This window comes from Rana temporaria, chromosome 6, assembly GCF_905171775.1.
Source record: "Rana temporaria chromosome 6, aRanTem1.1, whole genome shotgun sequence".
NCBI lineage: Eukaryota > Metazoa > Chordata > Amphibia > Anura > Ranidae > Rana > Rana temporaria.
The window spans coordinates 201,244,314-201,264,650 of NC_053494.1; the positions used below are offsets into that span (position 1 = coordinate 201,244,314).

The following is a 20,337-nucleotide window of genomic DNA, read 5'->3' on the forward strand; positions in this document are numbered from 1 at the left end:
GGCACAGTGGGGACAATGGGGACAATTGGCACAGCGGCGTGAATGGGCACAGTGGTGACAATTAAAGGGCACAGTGACATCAATGGGCACAGTGGTGACAATGGGCACAGTGGCGACAATTAAAGGGCACAGTGGTGACAATTGGCACAGTGGCGACAATTGATGGCACAGTGAGAGAGAGAGAGAGAGAGAGAGAGAGAGAGAGAGACTTGTAAAGCGCAACACATGCGAACTGAATCGCCTCTGGGCTGTGTTTGATGGCATGGCACAGTGGCTGTGTTTGATGGCATGGCACAGTGGTGACAATTGATGGCACAGTGGCTGCGTTTGATGGCATGGCACAGTGGTGACAATTGATGGCACAGTGGCTGCGTTTGATGGCATGGCATAGTGACTGCATTCGATGGCATGGCACAGCGGTGCGAATTGATGGCACAGTGGCTGCGTTTGATGGCATGGCATAGTGACTGCATTTGATGGCATGGCACAGTGGTGACAATTGATGGCACAGTGACTGCGTTTGATGGCATGGCCTTGGTGACAATTGATGGCACAGTGGCTGCGTTTGATGGCATGGCACAGTGGTGACAATTGATGGCACAGTGGCTGCGTTTGATGGCATGGCATAGTGACTGCATTTGATGGCATGGCAGAGTGGTGACAATTGATGGCACAGTGGTTGCATTTGATGGGCACAGTGAGGCTGTAATTTTTTTTTCCGTTTGCGCCCCCCAAAATTTTTGAGCACCAGCCGCCACTGTTGGTATCTATTTGCTCAGCACAACCTTATCTTTTATATCTTCCTAAAAAACAAGCAACATATTATGTTTGTGAGCCTAAAACTTAAATTTAATTCATTTTCTTTACTGAAATGTTGCATTTTGTAAACTGTTGTCTAATTATACATAAAAAATTGGAACTTCCGCTATTTAATTCTCCAGGGTGTCTGCTTTCTGAAGATTTGTGTTGGGGGTTTTATGTGATCTTCATGTTACTAGCAGCGCCGCCCTAGGGGACTGTTATTTGTTGTGTCAGTCACACTCCTCATACACAGGGAAGGGACACAACACGTCTGTCCTTCACACACTGACTGACTATCAGCGCTCTCTCACAAAGACACACTACACAAATAGAACTAGATCCCGCCCACTTCTCTCTGATTCGCCGCGACCCCTCGGTCTCAGTCTACTATCGGTCAGCCCCCTTGTCAGTCTGATTCTCAGCGCCTACCACCTGCAGGTAAAAAGGGGGACGGATTTGACGTCGTGCGTCCTTTCCTCCGCTGCAGAAAAAGAGTGCTGCGGCGTTGTGCTCCCCTCCCGAGCCGCTGTTTTGGTAGGGTCCGCTCTGGTGTGAGGCGCGCTGGCCCCGCCCACCCCTTGCTCTGCGCTGTGCGGGGTGTCAGAGAGGCAGGGGATCCGCGGAGTGGATCGGGGACTCGGCTCGGGGCGTCCATGGAGCATCAGAGGAGATGAGGGGAGCGCTCCATGAGCATGCCGGAGAGTACGGGGGACCGAAGCGGGGAGGAGGAGACGCTGCCGAGCGGACAGCAGCAGCAGGTGAGCCCTGCGTGTGTGTGAGAGAGGGAGAGAGAGAGCCGTGTACACCGCCCGGAGGATGGAGGAGGACGGCGGCTCCTGTCATCATAGGACCGGGCCTGGGACCCGCACTGAGACCCAACGTCATGTCCTACCGGAGGAAGGAGTCGCCCCCCCCAGATCACCCCATGTCACCCCCTCAACACTGCTACTGGGAGGGGGCATCACCCCCTGGGCGCCAGACATGGGCACCTCATCATCCCCCCTAGACATGGGCACCTCATCACCCCCCCTAGACATGGGCACCTCATCACCCTCCAGACATGGGCACCTCATCACCCCCCCTAGACATGGGCACCTCATCACCCCCCCTAGACATGGGCACCTCATCACCCCCCCTAGACATGGGCACCTCATCACCCCCCCCCTAGACATGGGCACCTCATCACCCCCCCCTAGACATGGGCACCTCATCACCCCCCCCCTAGACATGGGCACCTCATCACCCCCCCCCCTAGACATGGGCACCTCATCACCCCCCCCCCCTAGACATGGGCACCTCATCACCCCCCCCCCCCTAGACATGGGCACCTCATCACCCCCCCCCTAGACATGGGCACCTCATCACCCCCCCCCCTAGACATGGGCCACCTCATCACCCCCCCCCCCTAGACATGGGCACCTCATCATCACCCCCCTCTCCTAGACATGGGCACCTCATCATCACCCCCCTCTCCTAGACATGGGCACCTCATCATCACCCCCCTCTCCTAGACATGGGCACCTCATCATCACCCCCCTCCCCTAGACATGGGCACCTCCTCATCACCCCCCCTCCCCTGACATGGGCACCTCCTCATCACCCCCCCCCCCCCCTAGACATGGGCACCTCCTCATCACCCCCCCCCTAGACATGGGCACCTCCTCATCACCCCCCCCCCTAGACATGGGCACCTCCTCATCACCCCCCCCCCTAGACATGGGCACCTCCTCATCACCCCCCCCCCTAGACATGGGCACCTCCTCATCACCCCCCCCCCCTAGACACGGGCACCTCCTCATCACCCCCCCCCCCCTAGACACGGGCACCTCCTCATCACCCCCCCCCCTAGACACGGGCACCTCCTCATCACCCCCCCCCCCTAGACACGGGCACCTCCTCACCCCCCCCCCCTAGACACGGGCACCTCCTCATCACCCCCCCCTAGACACGGGCACCTCCTCATCACCCCCCCCCCTAGACACGGGCACCTCCTCATCACCCCCCCCCTAGACACGGGCACCTCATCATCACCCCCCCCTAGACACGGGCACCTCATCATCACCCCCCCCTAGACACGGGCACCTCATCATCACCCCCCCCTAGACACGGGCACCTCATCATCACCCCCCCCTAGACACGGGCACCTCATCACCCCCCCTGAGCACCACACCCTGGGCACCTCATTATCCACCTCCACATGGAAAATGGCGACCAGCAATGGGCTACCTGGATACTGGCATATCTTCCTTCATCACTCTCTAACTTCCTGGGCACACTGCTTCTAGAAGTGGGCATCACCTAGTATTGCCACCTGGGCACACAGAGCCCATCACTGGTACATCTCACGATCACTCCCTGGACACATGGGCTACTAGGTGTGGGCATCTCCCAGTGTCACTCCTTGGGAATGCTGGACATGCAGTAATAGTATTATATAAATGTGTAATACTAGGTGATGCCCGCTCCTGGTAGCAGTGTGCCCAGGGGATTGGAGAGTGATGAAGATATGCCAGTCTCCAGGTTACACAGGAGGTAACAGGAGCGGACATCACCCCCTGGGGGCACACAGCCATCGAATATATATCTTGCATGTGTACACTGGCCCATCCCCTGGTCACCATCTGGGCACACAGAATTCCCACTGGTATATCGGTCTCCCCTGGAGTATACCGACATTTGCCAGGGATCACAGCTGGCATGACGATTCTGTTCAATGATGTACCTCTCCTCTCACTCTACTGGCATGACCATCCCATTCACTGATGCATGTACCCCTCTCCTCATACCCTACTGGCATGACCATCCCATTCACTGATGCATGTACCCCTCTCCTCATACCCTACTGGCATGACCATCCCATTCACTGATGCATGTACCCCTCTCCTCATACCCTACTGGCATGACCATCCCATTCACTGATACATGTACCTCTCCTCGTACCCTACTGGCATGACCATCCCATTCACTGATACATATACCTCTCCCTGTACTTTACTGGCATGTTACCACCAGGGTACAGTGACGTCCACTAGGCATTGCCCATCCATCTCCCAGCATCCTATCCTGGTTTCTTTGATCACTTCCTTCTCTGATTGGCTCATTGTTTGTACTTTGGGTATATTTGACCTATCAGGGGGGTATGTGGGCACAATCCTGTGGGCACAATCCTGGGGGCACATACTGGCTCATGGATGTATTCTTCATATATTGGTGTGCTGACCCTTTATCTATCTAGTTATGATTGGCTTCTCCGGTTACTATCTTCTGGGGGAAGCTTTGGCAGATCGAGGCCTGGCACCTTCACCATGGCGCTTTGGCTTTACTAGCTGGCACAGTCTCCCCTTCCCTTGCTATTGTTAGCTGGCCCTTTAAATGCCCAGCATGTACCCATCATCACCTACATTGGTTCTCCCATTGGAGCGGGTGCATTGTACATAACGGGTATAGTTGTTTTGCAGCAATTTACTTTATTACAGTGGCCTGTCAGAAAATGGGAGGGGCAGCTCTCATCAAAGGCCATTGGCCCCTTATTTAGCAAGAGAATGCCCCCCTCATATCCCCAAACTGACCCCCATTACTCATGACTGCACATTTCATTGGTATTCACATGCTGCTTTGACCAGATCCCCAGTGCTGGGTTCATCATGCCCGCCCCACTGAGGAAGTTTGTATGAACGTAACGCGTACGGGGGGGAGGAGCCACATTCTGACGTCACCCGTTGTCATCCTTGATCTCCATGTGTTTTTTTTGGTGCCCCCTCCCATATGTGCTATTTTGAGAAGCCCTTATTATACCCATAAGGGACAGGCGGTGGTGACATCTCCGTGGTCCACGCCTGGAGGTGGAGGGAAAGTCACCCTTACATTGAAATCTCTCATGGCCCAGAGGCGATTAAGTTTGCATGTGTTGCGCTATATAAGTTTTCATTCATTCATTGGGATTCTTTGCTTGCTGGGACCGTTAGTCCACCTTCTGTGTTTTTACTTCTTTCTGGATCTCTATGGACTTTTTTTTTTTTATTACATTTGAGATGTTGAGTCCTGATATTGCGCCGCGCACTCCTTTGTATATCATTATGCCAGCCGAGCAGCGTAACCTCCCGCCGGTCTGGTGGTGGGGGGAGGCGCTGTTTACACAACGGTCCTAATCTTCTACTCCTGTGCAGACACAAATGAAACGCGCTCTTCCTGTTAGGACAGGCGAGATGTTGATTTGTCAATCATTGCTGAGCCCGTGCAGAGTCACCTTCGTTTCCTAGCAAGCAGCGGTGTGGAGTGCAGAGCCTCCCATGGGGGGTGATGCTTGTTTTGTAGCAGTGCCCGGGCCTGCAGAGTCTGCCTATCCTATATGAATGTATAAGCAGGTGCTGCAGGGGTCACGCTGTATAGGAGAAGCCACAGCGTCTTGTGTTGTCTGAGAATAATCACATGGGGGGGGGGGGGGGGAGACCGTGCCGCAGTTCCTCGGTGATCCTGAGATTCCTCTTCCAGTCCATACAGACAATATTTACATCAGTGCTGAGCAGCCGTGTGTGTTGGTTTTGTGTGTGTGTGTTGGTTTTGTGTGTGTGTGTTGGTTGTGTGTGTGTGTTGGTTGTGTGTGTGTGTGTTGGTTGTGTGTGTGTGTGTTGGTTGTGTGTGTGTGTGTTGGTTGTGTGTGTGTGTGTGTTGGTTGTGTGTGTGTGTGTGTTGGTTTTGTGTGTGTGTGTTGGTTGTGTGTGTGTGTTGGTGGTGTGGGTGTGTGTGTGTGTGTGTTGGGTGTGTGTGTGTGTGTGGTGGTTGTGTGTGTGTGTGTGTGTTGGTTTTGTGTGTGTGTGTGTTGGTTTTGTGTGTGTGTGTGTTGGTTTTGTGTGTGTGTGTGTGTTGGATTTGTGTGTGTGTGTGTGTTGGTTTTGTGTGTGTGTGTGTGTTGGTTTTGTGTGTGTGTGTGTGTTGGTTTTGTGTGTGTGTGTTGGTTTTGTGTGTGTGTGTTGGGTTTTGTGTGTGTGTGTTGGTTTTGTGTGTGTGTGTTGGTTTTGTGTGTGTGTGTTGGTTTTGTGTGTGTGTGTTGGTTTTGTGTGTGTGTGTTGGTTTTGTGTGTGTGTGTTGGTTTTGTGTGTGTGTGTTGGTTTTGTGTGTGTGTGTGTGTTGTGTGTGTGTGTTGGTTGGTTTTGTGTGTGTGTGTGTGTTGGTTTTGTGTGTGTGTGTGTGTGTGTGTGTTGGTTTTGTGTGTGTGTGTGTGTTTGTGTGTTGGTTTTGTGTGTGTGTGTGTGTGTGTGTGTTGTGTGTGTGTTGTGTGTGTGTTGGTTTTGTGTGTGTGTGTGTGTGTGTGTTGGTTTTGTGTGTGTGTGTGTGTGTTGGTGTGTGTGTGTGTGTGTGGGGTGTGTGTGTGTGTGGGTGTTGTGTGTGTGTGTGTGGGTTGTGTGTGGGTGGGGGGGGTATGTGTGTGATCCGGGGCTTTCCCCATCTATGTCTTCCCTGCAGGTTGTGTTGCTTGGTGTCTCAGTCTTCTGTTGCCGGGTATACCCTCCCCCCTAGACTGTAAGCTCTAACAAGCACGGCCCTCTTATCCCTCCTGTATTGTAACTGTACTGTCTACCCCGATGTAAAGCGTTGCGCCAACTGATGGCGCTATATAAATCCTGTATAATAATTATTAAAGCGGGAGTTCACCCGAAAAACAATTTTTAACATTAGATTGAGGCTCATTTTGTGAAGGGGAATCGGGTGTTTTTTTTTTTTTAAATCAAAGCCGTACTTACCGTTTTAGAGAGCGATCTTCTCCGCCGCTTCCAGGTATGGGTCTTCGGGACTGGGCGTTCCTTCTTGATTGAGTAGCCGAAAGTCGGTGCGGCTCTATACGGCGCCTGCGCACCGACGTTCGGCTACTTTCGGAAATTCGTGACGCGATGTATGCGACCGTCGGAAGCCTGTCAATCAAATAGGAACGCCCATACCCGGAAGCGGTGGAGAAGATCACTCTCTAAAACGGTAACGGTAACACTAGGGGGCGGGGAAGGGGTTAAGTATGTTCCCTGGGTGTGTTCTAACTGTAGGGGGAGTGGCCTCACTAGGGGAAATGATAGCTCGCTGTTCCTACATTGTATGAACAGACAGACGGTCAGGCATTTCTCCCCCTGACAGGACCGGGAGCTGTGTGTTTACACACACAGCTCCCGGTCCTCGCTCTGTAACGAGCGATCGCGCCAGGCACGGGAGTCGGGGGCGTGTCCCTAGTGGCCGCTTCTAGAGCCGACGTAGAGCTACGGGCTCCCGCGCAGGGGAGCCGACCTGCCGCCGTAGAACTGCGGTGGCTGGTCTGTAAGTAGTTAAATCATTGATTTTTATCCACAGTGCTCAGAAAACGGTGGCTCAGGACACAATGAGAATGGCTTTAATTGTACAGACAGACACACACATATAGATAGTCATAGATTCAACCCCCCCCCCCCCCCCCTTACTCCATAAAACAGGACAAGTTAAAAACGACCTATCCCCATTTCAGAAAAAAGGTGAACATTGAAACCCCCCCCCCCCTCCTTGAATCTCTGGGTGATGGGTGGGAGGTCTGTGCTCATGATGCAGCCAGTCCAATGGTCTGGGGATTTGAGACCCTCACTTGTCCCTCTCAGTGCTTGCAGGACAGACCTCAATGTTTCACTGTGCAGGCGCTGTCCAATCAGAATCACTCTAATCCGTCATGGAAGCATTGCGCAGAATAGGGGGAGATGAGAGGGAAATTCAAATCCCAGACCGCTGGACCGGCTGTGTGGGCACTGACCGCTCGGCATCTCTGGAAGTACAAGGGGTGAGGAGGATATATGTTATAAAATATATGTAATTTTATTTGTATTTTTTCATTACGGTGTTCACCTTTCACTTTAATTTTTCTTGAAAAGGTGATCCAACACTATATATGTATATAGGGAGGGTGTTAAATCCTTTCACTTTACACTTTGTTACTTATGTAAACAATCGTATCGGCACGTTTCTTGGGCAGCGCCATGCCGCTGAACTGCAAATCCTACCTGTCTAATGCTGGAACTTGTCATTCCTTAGGCTCCATTCACATCTAGGCGTTTTTACGCCCGACGCTATTGCAGCCTGCAATACGCTGGAGGGGTGATTTAACATTGACGGCTATGGAGATGGTTCACATCTCCACGCCGAAACGCTGTACACCTGAAGCTCAAAACAAGTCCCGGACCCTTTTGTTCAGGCGGCGTTCGGCATAGCCGACAATGTTAAATCACCCCTCCGGCGTATTGTAGGCTAAAAAACAACGCGTTTTGTCGCAGCGGGACAAAATGCAGCAATTTGTCGTGGCAAATCGGGGTACAATACGCCGCGTTCAGGTGTGAATGCAGCCTTACAGTGGAACGAATCTCACTCACATCTCTCATGTTATCCCTCCCCCTTCTCTCTTATACAACTTACTATTTAAACCAGTGGTCATCAGCCCTGTCCTCGGACCCACTAACAGGCCAGGTTTTATGTATGACCTTGGGGAGATGCAGACTAGAATACTGCAATCACTATTTCAGTTATCTTGCAAGCCTGGCCTGTTGGTGGGCCCTGTGGACAGGGTTGAGGACCACCAATTTAAATGCTTTGTTGTGTTCTGGCAGCACTTCCTGGTGTTCAGCCTAGGCCCTGGCCCCGCCCCCTCCTGGGATTGCTACATCACATCTATCCAGGGAGGCAGAGGGTGACTAAGCTGCAACTGCGTGGTGCATGGGCAATGGTGTAATGAGCATGCACACAAATGCCGCTGGATGCTATAGTGCACCTCCATCAGAAGCGGTAACCCCCCCCCCCCCACCGGTCTGTTCCAACTCTCATATGCCCGGAGAGAGCGGTGTCACATCTGTGCACATGTGGGTTTCGGAACAAGTTTGGAAGCAGTTTCGTTCCGCTTAAAGCGGAGGTTCACCCAAAAAACAAGTATATAACATTACATTCAGTATGCCGTTTTTTCTTATTTTGGGAGTGTACATATGGTATTATCGGTATTTTCCTCCCTCCTTCCGGGTACTCGCTCCCGCGGGAGTGGGCGTTCCTGTGCAGTGCCGCAATGTCATCTGGGACTTCGCCCATATGATTGACGTGCCTGAGGAAAAACTCCCCCTGGCGGGTAAGGCGCGTCACGACTTTCCGAAAGCAGCCGAACCGCGAGTTGGCTCTATACGGCACCTGCGCACCGACTAGAAGCCGTGTAGAGCTGACTGCGCAGGCGCCGTATAGAGCCGACTCGCGGTTCGGCTACTTTCGGAAAGTCGTGATGCGCCTTATCCGCCGGGGGGAGTTTTTATCGGGCACGTCAATCATATGGGCCAAGTCCCAGATGACATTGCGGCACTGCACAGGAACTCCCGTGGGAGCGAGTACCCGGAAGCTGGGAGGAAAATACTGATACCGTATGTACACCCCCCAAAAAAAAAACGGCAATACTGTACATGTTTGAGGTATACTGAATGTAATGTTATATACTTGTTTTTTGGGTGAACCTCCGCTTTAAGTCCCCTTTCACATTAAGGCAGTGTTTCTCAATTCCAGTCCTCAGGCCCCCCCAACAGGTCAGGTTTTCAGGATTTCCATTATTTTGCACAGGTGATTTGATCAGTTTCACTGCCTTAGTAATCACCACAGCCTTTTCATCTGGAGGGAAATCCTGAAATCCTGACCTGTTGGGGGGGCCTGAGGACTGGAATTGAGAAACACAGCATTAAGGCAAGAGGTGCGTGGCGGGAAAGCGCTGCTATTTTTAGCGGCGCTTTACCGTCGGAATTGCGGCGGTGTAATTCCCCCCCCCTTTGCTAACGGCCGAAAAAGGGTTAATACTGCCCACAATGCGCCTCTGCAGAGGTGCGTTGCCGGCGGTATTGCCCCGGTTTCCCATTGCTTTAAATAGAAGGAGCGGTAAACGCACCACTCCGAAGATGCGACTAGCAGGACTTTTGGAGTGGTCCTGCTAGCGCGCACCGCTCCAGTGTGAAAGCCTTCAGGGGTTTCACAATGGAAAAACGACAGCCGCTGTTTCAGGTCGGTTTGCAGGCGCTATTTTTAGTGAAATAGCGCCTGCAAACCACCCCAGTGTGAAAGGGGTCTTAAGGTGTACATCTCTCATTTTATTTCCTTCCGTTTTTTGGTCTGCTAAATATACAGTTGCAAAAAAAAAGCCAATAACATTCTGTACTGTTATCAATTCCCACCCGTCTCCCTTGTTATGGAGAAGAAAGGGAGGTGTTGTGTAGTCCCGGCACACTCCCTATCCTGGGGTGACAATGCAGCTCAGTGTGACTGTAGAAGTGTTTCAGTGGCAGGATTACCAGGTTAAAATGAAGGTGAAAGATTCAGCCTGGTAACCTGCAATGCGATGAATTTTTGTTCTTGGGTTTAGTTATGCAATAAAGCAGAACAAAAGTCAGAAAAATAATTTACGAGCGCAAAGGCGATTTATTTATTTTTCTTTCCCAGAAGAGGTGTCATGTCTCTCCTGCAATAAAAGAAACGCACTGCCTGTTCCCAGTGTTCTGCAGAATGTACATTGAGCTGTGCAGGCTGAACTGTCACCTGGTAAATGAGCCCATTCCGTTTAACCACGTCAGGCCCCAGAAGGTTTTACCCCCTCCCACCCCTTCATGACCAGGCCATTTTTTGCGATTGGGCACTGCGTTAATTTAACTGACACTGTACTCAAGTTCGAAAAAATATAGTTGCATAGTCAGGTTGAAAAAAGACACAAGTCCAAGTCCCCCCCCCACATATATCCAGCCGTGTCCCCCCCCCCCACCTAGTAGATGATGATGCCGCATTAATCAGCATGCGGGGAACATTACAGGCAACTTTCGTTTGAATAGCTGTCCATTCCTTGCTGCGCCGTGTATAGACACTCCCCCTTGCTCAGGATTGGACGGATCTGTCCAATCCCGAGCAAGGGGGAGTGTCTATACACAGCGCATTGGGGAATACAGCTGTTCAAACGAAAGCTGCCTGTAATGTTCCCCGCACGCTGATTAACGCGGCAGCGGCGGTATGCAGCGGGGGGGGGGGCAAGTATTCTATTCAGGCATCGGGGGCATTTGCGGGAGTACAAGTACTCCCGCAAATACTCGGTATCGGTCCCGATATCGGTATCGGGACAACCCTAATCAGAATACTTTCTCAAGCACATGGAACAGAAGTTGCATAGCAGGAATAGGAAGTGTTGGGTTTACATATTCTTTAGTGTCAGTAGGGTAGTCAAGGTGGTAAGGCATGATTCTGATTGGTCGGTGCCTACACAGTAAACTGCTGTGGTCTGTCCTGCACAGAGAGGAGCGGAGATTTCATTCCCCTGGACTGGCTGTGTGGTCACTGACCGCTCGGCATCCTTGGAGGTAGGTACAGCGGGGGAGGGAGGTGTACAGTGTTTATCTTAATTATTTGTAGAAAGGTTTGCACTTTTAATTTTATCACAACGCCCATCTACACCGTTCCTGCACGGCGCGATAACATGCGTTGTGTGACAAAGCCGTCAAACCTGCCAGAAGCTCTTGGTGTTTATTTAGGGACTTGCCTGACAATTTGTCATTTACATCAGATAACTGATGAAGAGAAGTGGACATGTTGCCCTAAGGCCCCTTTCACACGGACGGCTGTTTTGTTGCCGCTAAAAGCAAGTTTATGTTTTGCTGGAATTCAAGACTCCAGGCACAGCGATTAGCTGCATTTGTACAGTGCTTTTAGCTGCGGTGGCGTTTAGCTGCGGCACGATATTGAACGTGGATTCCCTGCCAATACCAAGCACCGTGTTTGGTATGAATCTTGAGGGGAGCTCCACATCAAATTTCAAATAAAATACCAGCATGGGTTCCCCCTACAGGAGCATACCAGGCCTTGGGTCTGCTATGGATTTTAAGGAGAACCCCCGTAAGCTGGAAAAACGGCGTGGGGTTCCCCCCAAAATCCATACCAGACCCGTATCTGAGCAGCAGGCCGGTCAGGAAAGGGGTGGGGACGAGCGAGTGCCCCCCCCTCAACTGTGGTAGGCCGCATGCCCTCAACATGGGGGGTAGGTGCTTTGGGGGCAGGGGGCGCGCTGTGGCCCCCCACCCCAAAGCACCTGTCCTCATGTTGATGAGGACAGGGCCTCTTCCCGACAACCCTGGCCGTTGGTTGTCGGGGTCTGCGGGAGGGGAGCTTATCGGAATCCGGGAGCCTCCTTTAATAAGGGGGCCCCCAGATGCCAGCCCCCCACCCTAGGTGAATGAGTGTGGGGTACATCGTAGCCCTACCCAATAACCTGGAGGAAACAAAATGTAAAAAAACACACTACACAGGGTTTTTAAAGGAAGATATTAGTCAGCTCCCCCCTCTCTTCTTTAGCTCTTTTACGAGGGGGGGCTGCTTCTTCGATATCTTTTGCGCAGGGGGGGTCCCAGTCTTCACCGCAGTCTGGTTCTCTTCCGCCAGGGGGGGGGCGCTTTCTTCTTTAGCTCTGTTACAGCGGCCCCCCCTCCCGGGCTACTTCGACGTCTTCTGCTGGGGGGTGCCCGGGCTTCTGTCGCCTTCTGCCTTCTCTTCTTCGATGTTGACACGTCGCTTCCTCCCGCTGTAATGCCGTGTGCGCGGCTCGCACCGATTTATATAGGCCTCTTGTGACGTCACAGTCCCCTCATGCTCCGTGCACCTGAATCTGAATGTGGAAAGGCTGGTGTGGGCAATCTACAGGTGTTTTCATTCATAAGTGAATGACTTGTGACATTGAAGGGCGGTGTATTGAGCTGACGTATCGCTGTTCATATACCAGGCTGGATATCCGTCTGTCCACAAGGTGCTGCTCAGATCAAGGTGACAGACGTGTGGAGCTCGTGCGGGGATCGTATCATTCTGGAGACGTTCGTCTTCTGAGGGATCGAGGACAATAGTGATTGCCAAATTCAGGGATCTGCACTGTGCTTGCATCCGGACGGTTTGCATATTTTTTGTGTGAGTTTTGGTCTGGAGGCTTTTTTTTTGGCTAGAAGACGAGAACATCTTGCTTTGAGCTGTACATGTAAGTTTGTCGCTTTTTGAATAATTGTTGTTTTTGATTATTTTTAGTATTGTCTGTTTTTCTAAGCATTATGTCCATCCACTAAGTTCTACTCTTTACCATAATTACTCTGGTGTAGCTGTCGGGAGAACACGTCGGGGTGACTGAATGGAAAGGTCTTTATCATGGATAGGTGGGGGGTTTGGAACCCAAGAAACAGAATTGTGGGGGGGAAAGGAGTCGCATTTGTTGCTAAATGTTCAAAATTGTATAGAACATTTTTTTTTTTTTTTTGTCACCAGTGTCCCTGAAGGAACTGTTGTATTATCTTAAGGCCCCTTTCAGACGGACGGCTGTTTTGCCGCAGTTAAAAGCACTACAAATGTTTTGTGAAATTCAAGGCTCCAGGCACTGCGTTACATGCGTTTACGTGCGTTTAATTGCGGCCGCGTTTAGCTGCGGTATTCATTTCCATAGCAACCCTTTTTATTTATTTTTTGTTTGGGTCCCTTGTTTTTTTTTTTTTTTTTAAACGCTGCTATCCGCAGTTGACAAAAAAACTGCGATTACCTGCGGTTATGTGCATATAGCTGCGCTGCATCGCACCTGGACGCATTCAATTCTATTTTTTTTATTCGCACCAAACCACATGTAACGTAAATCGCACGCAAACGCTGTGTGTGAATGGGGGCCATAGGAACACATTGTGTGCTTTTAGCTGCGGTAGAAAATAGAAAATCCGCAGGTAAAAGCACCATTCTATCCGTCCGTCTGAAAGGGGCCTAATGGTGTTAAACCCAAAAACAAAAGTATTTCATTGCATATTACCAATTATTAGATGTAGTGGCTGCATTGGTTTTTCTTTCACCTGGTGATCTGGACAGTAAGGCCCCTTTAACACAGGGGGGGATCAGTAATGCTCAGCGGGGATCGCTCCGTTGATCCCCGCTGAGCCGGCGGATGACAGGGCGGTCCCCACAGACCACCCTGTCTTTTCTCCGCTCTCCCCTATGGGGGGATCGAGTGAACACGTTCAGACGGTCCGTGTTCAGACGGTCCGTGTTCAGACGGTCCGTGTTCAGACGGTCCGTGTTCAGACGGTCCGTGTTCAGACGGTCCCGTGTTCAGACGGTCCGTGTTCAGACGGTCCCGTGTTCAGACGGTCCGTGTTCAGACGGTCCGATCCCCGCCAGACAGATGGAAAAGTAGGTTTTTCCTCCGTCACACTTTGGCGGGTTGGATGTCAGCGGGCATGTCGCTGACATCCGCGGCTCCATAAAGGAGCACGGAGCGCCCGTTCAGGTCCGCCCAAAAAACTGGCAGGTGGACCTGAACGGGCCGCCCGTGTGAAAGAGCCCTTAGAGTTTTTTCCACTTTAGCAGACCAAGCTCTCCAGACAAAGTATCAGTTAGGCTATGGTTTACATTTTGTGTGTCAGGAATGTGCGCAAAATCGCACTTTCCTGGCATGTACAGAAGCGCGCCGCTCTTTAGCAGATGTGCAGCAGTGCCATTAATTCTTAAACCTCGTACACACGATCGGACTTCCATCAGACAAATCCGTGGAATTTTTTGCGAAGGACGTTGGCACCTTTAGTGGGCGGGGGGGTGCAGATACCTGATCTTCTCCCTTTGCTAGCTGTCAAATAAAAAAATAAACGCCCGGCCATGTCACTCATTCTCAGTGAATGGAAAGCTATTGTAGCTGTCGGTTTGTAGTTCTCATTGAACTACAACTGCGCTGTGAGCGCTCTGGTAGGTCATTGATTCTCCTGTCATACGAGGTAGGTACGGGCAAGCTGATGCGCTGACAGGTCTGCAGGAGTCCTGCATGGCATCAGCAATCTGCTGATCACTGGTGCAATGCTTTAATTTTTTTTTACCTGCGGAAAAAATGAATTTTATTTTTGTCAAATTGTGAGCTTATTTTAATACCGCTTTAACATTTAACAATTTTTTTTTTAATTTAATTTTGTTTTTTTGTGTGGAAGGGTAATAGGTATTTTAGGTTTTTATTGCAATGGCTTTCCCCACCTTCTTTATTTTGGTTCTGGTGACCATTGTCTTCAGATCCCTCGGAGTCATTTTACTTCCTTCTCTAAGAATTGGAAAGGGTTTTTTTTTTTTGTTTTTTTTTGTTCCTGGAATTACAGTATCTTTCTATTCCTATACTGGTCTATCAGCATTTCTCACCTAGGTAAAAATAATTAAAGGCCGGATCGCACTAGAATGCAGAAAGCTTGTGTCCAAAATGCACTGCACTTGGCGTTGTCAATGTTTAAATGACACACCAAATGTAGGTGACAGTAGCGCGTTTTAGTTTTTTCTTATGTTTATTTCTTGTATTTATTGTTTACACGGTAATCGCAGCTGGAGGGATTAGACTGTGACTACGTTGCAGGTTCTTTTTTTCCCTCTTTCTTTCTGGTATTTTTTAGCACAGTTTCTTTCCATTTTTCCAGGTTATATGGTTTCCAATGGCATAGTTGACACCAGTGTGGTAAGTTCCAGGGAGTTTCAGTCCTAGCACTGGACTATACGTGGTCAAACTCATAAAGAATGCAATGCATCAAAAATGCACCAGACCCTAGTACAATGGGGGGGGGGGGGGGGGGGGAGAAAAAAAAATATCTGGAAACGCATCAAAAACATTCTTGCAGAAACGCATCTGGAACACATCTGAAGTGTTTTTTTGTGGGGTGAACCAGCCCCAAACCCTTGATTGTGAAACTAGTGCGCTTCAACCATATGGGTGGTGCGGGGTGCTTGCTGAGCAGCCCCATTCACTTCACGGGGTCACATCCGGTGTGCGCTATGCTCAGTGACAAGGGGTATAATTCCTGCCACAGGGGCCAAGTGCTACGGCATGTGTACACCTTTCTTGCCCCTAGTTAAAGGGGGTAGTGGTTGGGGAGGCAGCAAAAATCACATCTCACTGCCCGAGTTTTACTGCCCCCCATATTCCACTCGTGTGAAGAAGCCCCAGGAATCCATCTCTTTATAATCTGTGTTATAGCAATTACTCATACAGATGCCTTGAATTCTGATCAGGAAGGTCAGGTTGAAAAATATGTTTGCCAAAGGGTTAGATAAAGTGTTTTATGGGCCATCGCTGCAAGGTCAGACTGAGTAATATGTTTGCATAAGAAGTATTGGAACCAATAAACCTTTTGGATCCCAAAGCCTGGCCATGTTTTCAGGCTTTCCATTATTTTGCAATGGTGACTTAATCTCTGCCTGAGGCTGCCTTCACACTGGGGCCGCATTCGTGGTAAATCGATTTTATTGGCCCTGTACCACAGTTTAAAGGGGAAGTTCACCCTAAAAACGACTTTCTAGTATTACATTGGCCCCCCACATTACAATACAATTATGCCTATTATGTTTTTATGCTGTACATACCTTGGTACAGCGAATTCACCCGTGGCTTCCGGGTTGCGAGTCCGGCGGGAGTGGGCGTTCCTAACATGCTGGTGATTGACGTGATGACAAAAAACGAGCTCCCCCCGTCGCGTAAGCTGCGTCACGATTGGCTAAAGGAGCCGAGCGGCGAGTCGGCGCTATACTGCGCCTGAGCACCGCCGTTCGGCTCCTTTCGGCAATCGTGATGCAGCTTACGCGACGGGGGGAGCTCGTTTTTGGTCATCGCGTCAATCACCAGCATGTTAGGAACGCCCACTCCCGCGGGACTCTCAACCCGGAAGCCACGGGTGAATTAGCTGTACCAAGGTATGTACAGCATACAAAAAAACATAATAGGCATAATTGTATTGTAATGTGGGGGGCCAGTGTAATAAGTCGTTTTTAGGGTGAACCTCCCCTTTAAGCGGCGCTTTCAACTGCTAGCGGGGTGCTTTTAACCCCAAAGAAGGGGTTAAAAAGTCCTGTGTTGCGGCGCTTCCGAAGCACTTTTCAGGCGCTTCGTTTCACTGACTATACTTTTTACCTAAAACAGAAGGTGAATATTGGCTCTCGTAGATTGGGCTGCAGAACAGAGAGAGGTGACCACAAATGAGCGGGAAAAACGTTTTTGGAATATAAAGACAAACGGTACTGCTTAAAGCGGTTCTCCACCCTAAAGTGAAGTCCCGCTGATCGGAACCCTCCCCCCTCCGATGTCACATTTGACACCTTTCAGGGGGGAGGGGGGTGCAGATACCTGTCTAAAGACAGGTATTTGCACCCACTTCCGGCCCGGCATTCACGGGCAAAAGACGGACATTGCGTCACATCCCGTCGCCACCCCCCATTGTGTGCTGGGAACACTCGGCTCCCAGCACACAGCGGGAGCCAATCGGCGGGCGCGACTCGCGCATGCGCCGTAGGGAACCGGGCAGTGAAGCCGCAGTGCTTCACTTCCTGGTTCCCTCACCGTGGATGGAGGGGGGGAGCAGCAGGGTGACAAGCGATCGCTCGTCCTCTGTTGCCACGTCGCTGGACTCAAGGACAGGTAAGTGTCCTAATAGTAAAAGTCAGCAGCTGCAGTATTTGTAGCTGCTGGCTTTTAATAATTTTGGCGGAACATCTGCTTTAACCACTTAAGGGACCGCCTCCTGCACATTTACGTCGGCAGAATGGCACGGCTGGGCTCCGCGCGACCCACGGACCCAATTGCCGCTGGAGTCCCGCGATCGGTCCCCGGAGCTGAAGAACGGGGAGAGCCATGTGTAAACACAGCTTCCCCGTTCTTTACTGTGGCGGTGTCATCGATCGTGTGATTCCTTTTATAGGGATACATAATCGATGACGTCACACCTACAGCCACACCCCCCTACAGTTGTAAACACATGAGGAAACACATGAGGTCACACATAACCCCATCAGCGCCCCCTGTGGTTAACTCCCAAACGGCAACTGTCATTTTCACAGTAAACAATGCATTTTTTGCTGTGAAAATGACAATGGTCCCAAAAATGTGTCAATTTTCTGAAGCGTCCGCCATAATGTTGCAGTCACGAAAAAATCGCCGCCATTAGTAGTAAAAAAAAAAATGCATAAAAATGCAATAAAACTATCCCCTATTTTGTAAACGCAAAAAAATTTGCGCAAACCAATCGATAAACACTTATTGTGATTTTTTTTTTTTTTTTATTACCAAAAATAGGTAGAAGAATACGTTTCGGCCTAAACTGAGGAAAACAATGTTTTTTTATATATTTTTGGGGGATATTTATTACAGCAAAAAGTAAAAAACTTTGCATTTTGTTTTTCAAAATTGTCGCTCTATAGCGCAAAAAATGAAAACCGCAGAGGTGATCAAATCCCACCTAAAGAAAGCTCTATTTGTGGGAAAAAGACGCCAATTTTGTTTGGGCGCCACGTCGCACGACGGCGCAATTGTAGGTTAACTACTAGCCGACCAGCCGCCATCATTCTACGGCGGTAGGACGGCTCTCCTGGGCGAGAGCCCGTAGTATAACGTCGGCTCTTAGAGCGGCCACTAGGGGTGCGTGCACACCGCCGGAGGCGCGCGCGCCCCCCCCCGCTCGCCCCCGACTCCCGTGCATGTGCCCAGCGGGCGCGATCGCCGCCGGGCACCCGCGATTGCGCGTTACAGAGCGGGGAACGGGAGCTGTGTGTGTAAACACACAGCTCTCGGTCCTGTCGGGGGGGGGGGGGGGGGAATGCTGATCTTCTGTTCATACAATGTATGAACAGAGGATCAGTGTTTCCCTAGTGAGGCCACCCCCCCCACAGTTAGAACACACCCAGGGACATACTTAACCCCTTCCCCGCCCCCTAGTGTTAACCCCTTCACTGCCAGTGGCATTTTTATAGTAATCCAATGCATTTTTATAGCACCGATCGCTATAAAAATGCCAATGGTCCCAAAAATGTGTCAAAAGTGTCCACCATAGTGTCGCAGTACCAAAAAAAATCGCTGATCGCCGCCATTACTAGTAAAAAAAATATATTAATAAAAATGACATAAAAATACCCCCTATTTTGTAAACGCTATAACTTTTGCGCAAACCAATTTTTTTTTCTCCCCGAAAAATACGTAGAATACGTATCGGCCTAAACTGAGGAAAAAAAATGTTTTATATATTTTTGGGGGATATTTATTGCAGCAAAAAGTAAAAAATATTCATTTTTCAAAATTGTCGCTCTATTTTTGTTTATAGCGCAAAAACGAAAACCGCAGAGGTGATCAAATACCACCAAAAGAAGGCTCTATTTGTGGGAAAAAAGGACGCCAATTTTGTTTCGGCGCCACGTCGCACCACCGCGCAATTGTCAGTTAAAGCGACGCAGTCTCGAATCGCAAAAAGTGCTCTGGTCTTTGGGCAGCAATATGGTCCGGGGGTTAAGTGGTTAAAGCAAACGCAGTGCCGAATCACAAAAATAGCCTGGTCCTTCACCTGCATAATGGTCCGGGGCTGAAGTGGTTAATGTGTAATAAAGGGAGTTAGGCTGAAGGTATTTTGGGTTTCCTCTTTGCTTGTTGGCTAATGCTGCAATTGTAGCCGTCGGCCACAATAGACTGGAGGAGTCGCTCTCTTCCGGAGTGTCAAAGGTACTTCCAGAGTTCAAAAAGATGTACTACACGAGTCTGTAACGTTAACCCTTTGCTTTGACATTGCTAAAGGTTTGCGTTTAGCAAAGATGAACTTCATGTTCGGGTTTCTTTGTAATATTTCTTTCAAGTTTTTTTATTTTTTTTTATTTTTTAGTTTGCTTTGTTTTAGCCAAGATCTGAGATGATGCCGAATCTTCTGGGGAGAGACGAGGTTCCTGTGGTTTCAAGAGGAAAACTGCAACCTGTACTGACACTTCCCGTCACCGAGAGATTTTTCTGTTTGTTATAAAATGCGCACACCGCTCCCCGTCACGGTTTCTTTTAGCTTTTTTTTTTTTATTGGCTGACGTCAGTTGGTAAAGGTGATAATGTATTCTTTGTGGTCGTGAAATTTCCCACTGTATTGGGCACAGCTTGGCAGAAGAGGAAGAACCTCGAAGATTTCTCATGTACACTACAGTTTCTCAACCTGAGTTGGCAAAAGTTCCTAAAAAAACTCCTCAAAGGTAAAACATTTTTTCCCCCCTAAATAGCTTCCTTTACCTTAGTGCAGTCCTCCTTCACTTACCTCATCCTTCCATTTTCCTTTTAAATGTCCTTATTTCTTCTGAGAAATCCTCACTTCCTGTTCTTCTGTCTGTAACTCCACACAGTAATGTAACTACCTGGTGTGGAGAAAGCCTCTTGAGGGGGGCAAGCAGGAGTGTCAGGACACTCTCTACTTTGCAGATAAAGGAGCTGTGTGTTAGTGGGTGTCCTGACACTCCTGCTCGCCCCCTCAAAGGCTTTCTCCACACCAGAGAGAAAGCCTTGCATTACTGTGTGGAGTTACAGACAGAAGAACAGGAAGTGAGGATTTCTCAGAAGAAATAAGGACATTTTAAAAGCAAAATGGAAGGATGAGGTAAGTAAAGGAAGCTATTTAGGGATTTTTTTTTACCTTTACAATACCTTTTTAAAGGGGTTGTCAAACTTTTTTTTTTTTTTGCATAGTGTGCATTAAGGTGAAAATACTTCTGTCA

The 20,337-nt window shown here is 49.8% G+C and overlaps 1 protein-coding gene across 1 annotated transcript in view; it reads left to right on the forward strand.

The window, feature by feature from the left end:
- Window positions 1-1,350: 1,350 nt before the first annotated feature.
- The window catches only part of MGAT5 (alpha-1,6-mannosylglycoprotein 6-beta-N-acetylglucosaminyltransferase), a 221,001-nt gene continuing 202,014 nt past the window's right edge, over window positions 1,351-20,337 (forward strand). The window contains exon 1 of the mRNA XM_040358088.1: window positions 1,351-1,559. The gene's annotated coding sequence lies outside the window, so the exon portion shown is untranslated. The remainder of the gene's footprint in view (window positions 1,560-20,337) is intronic.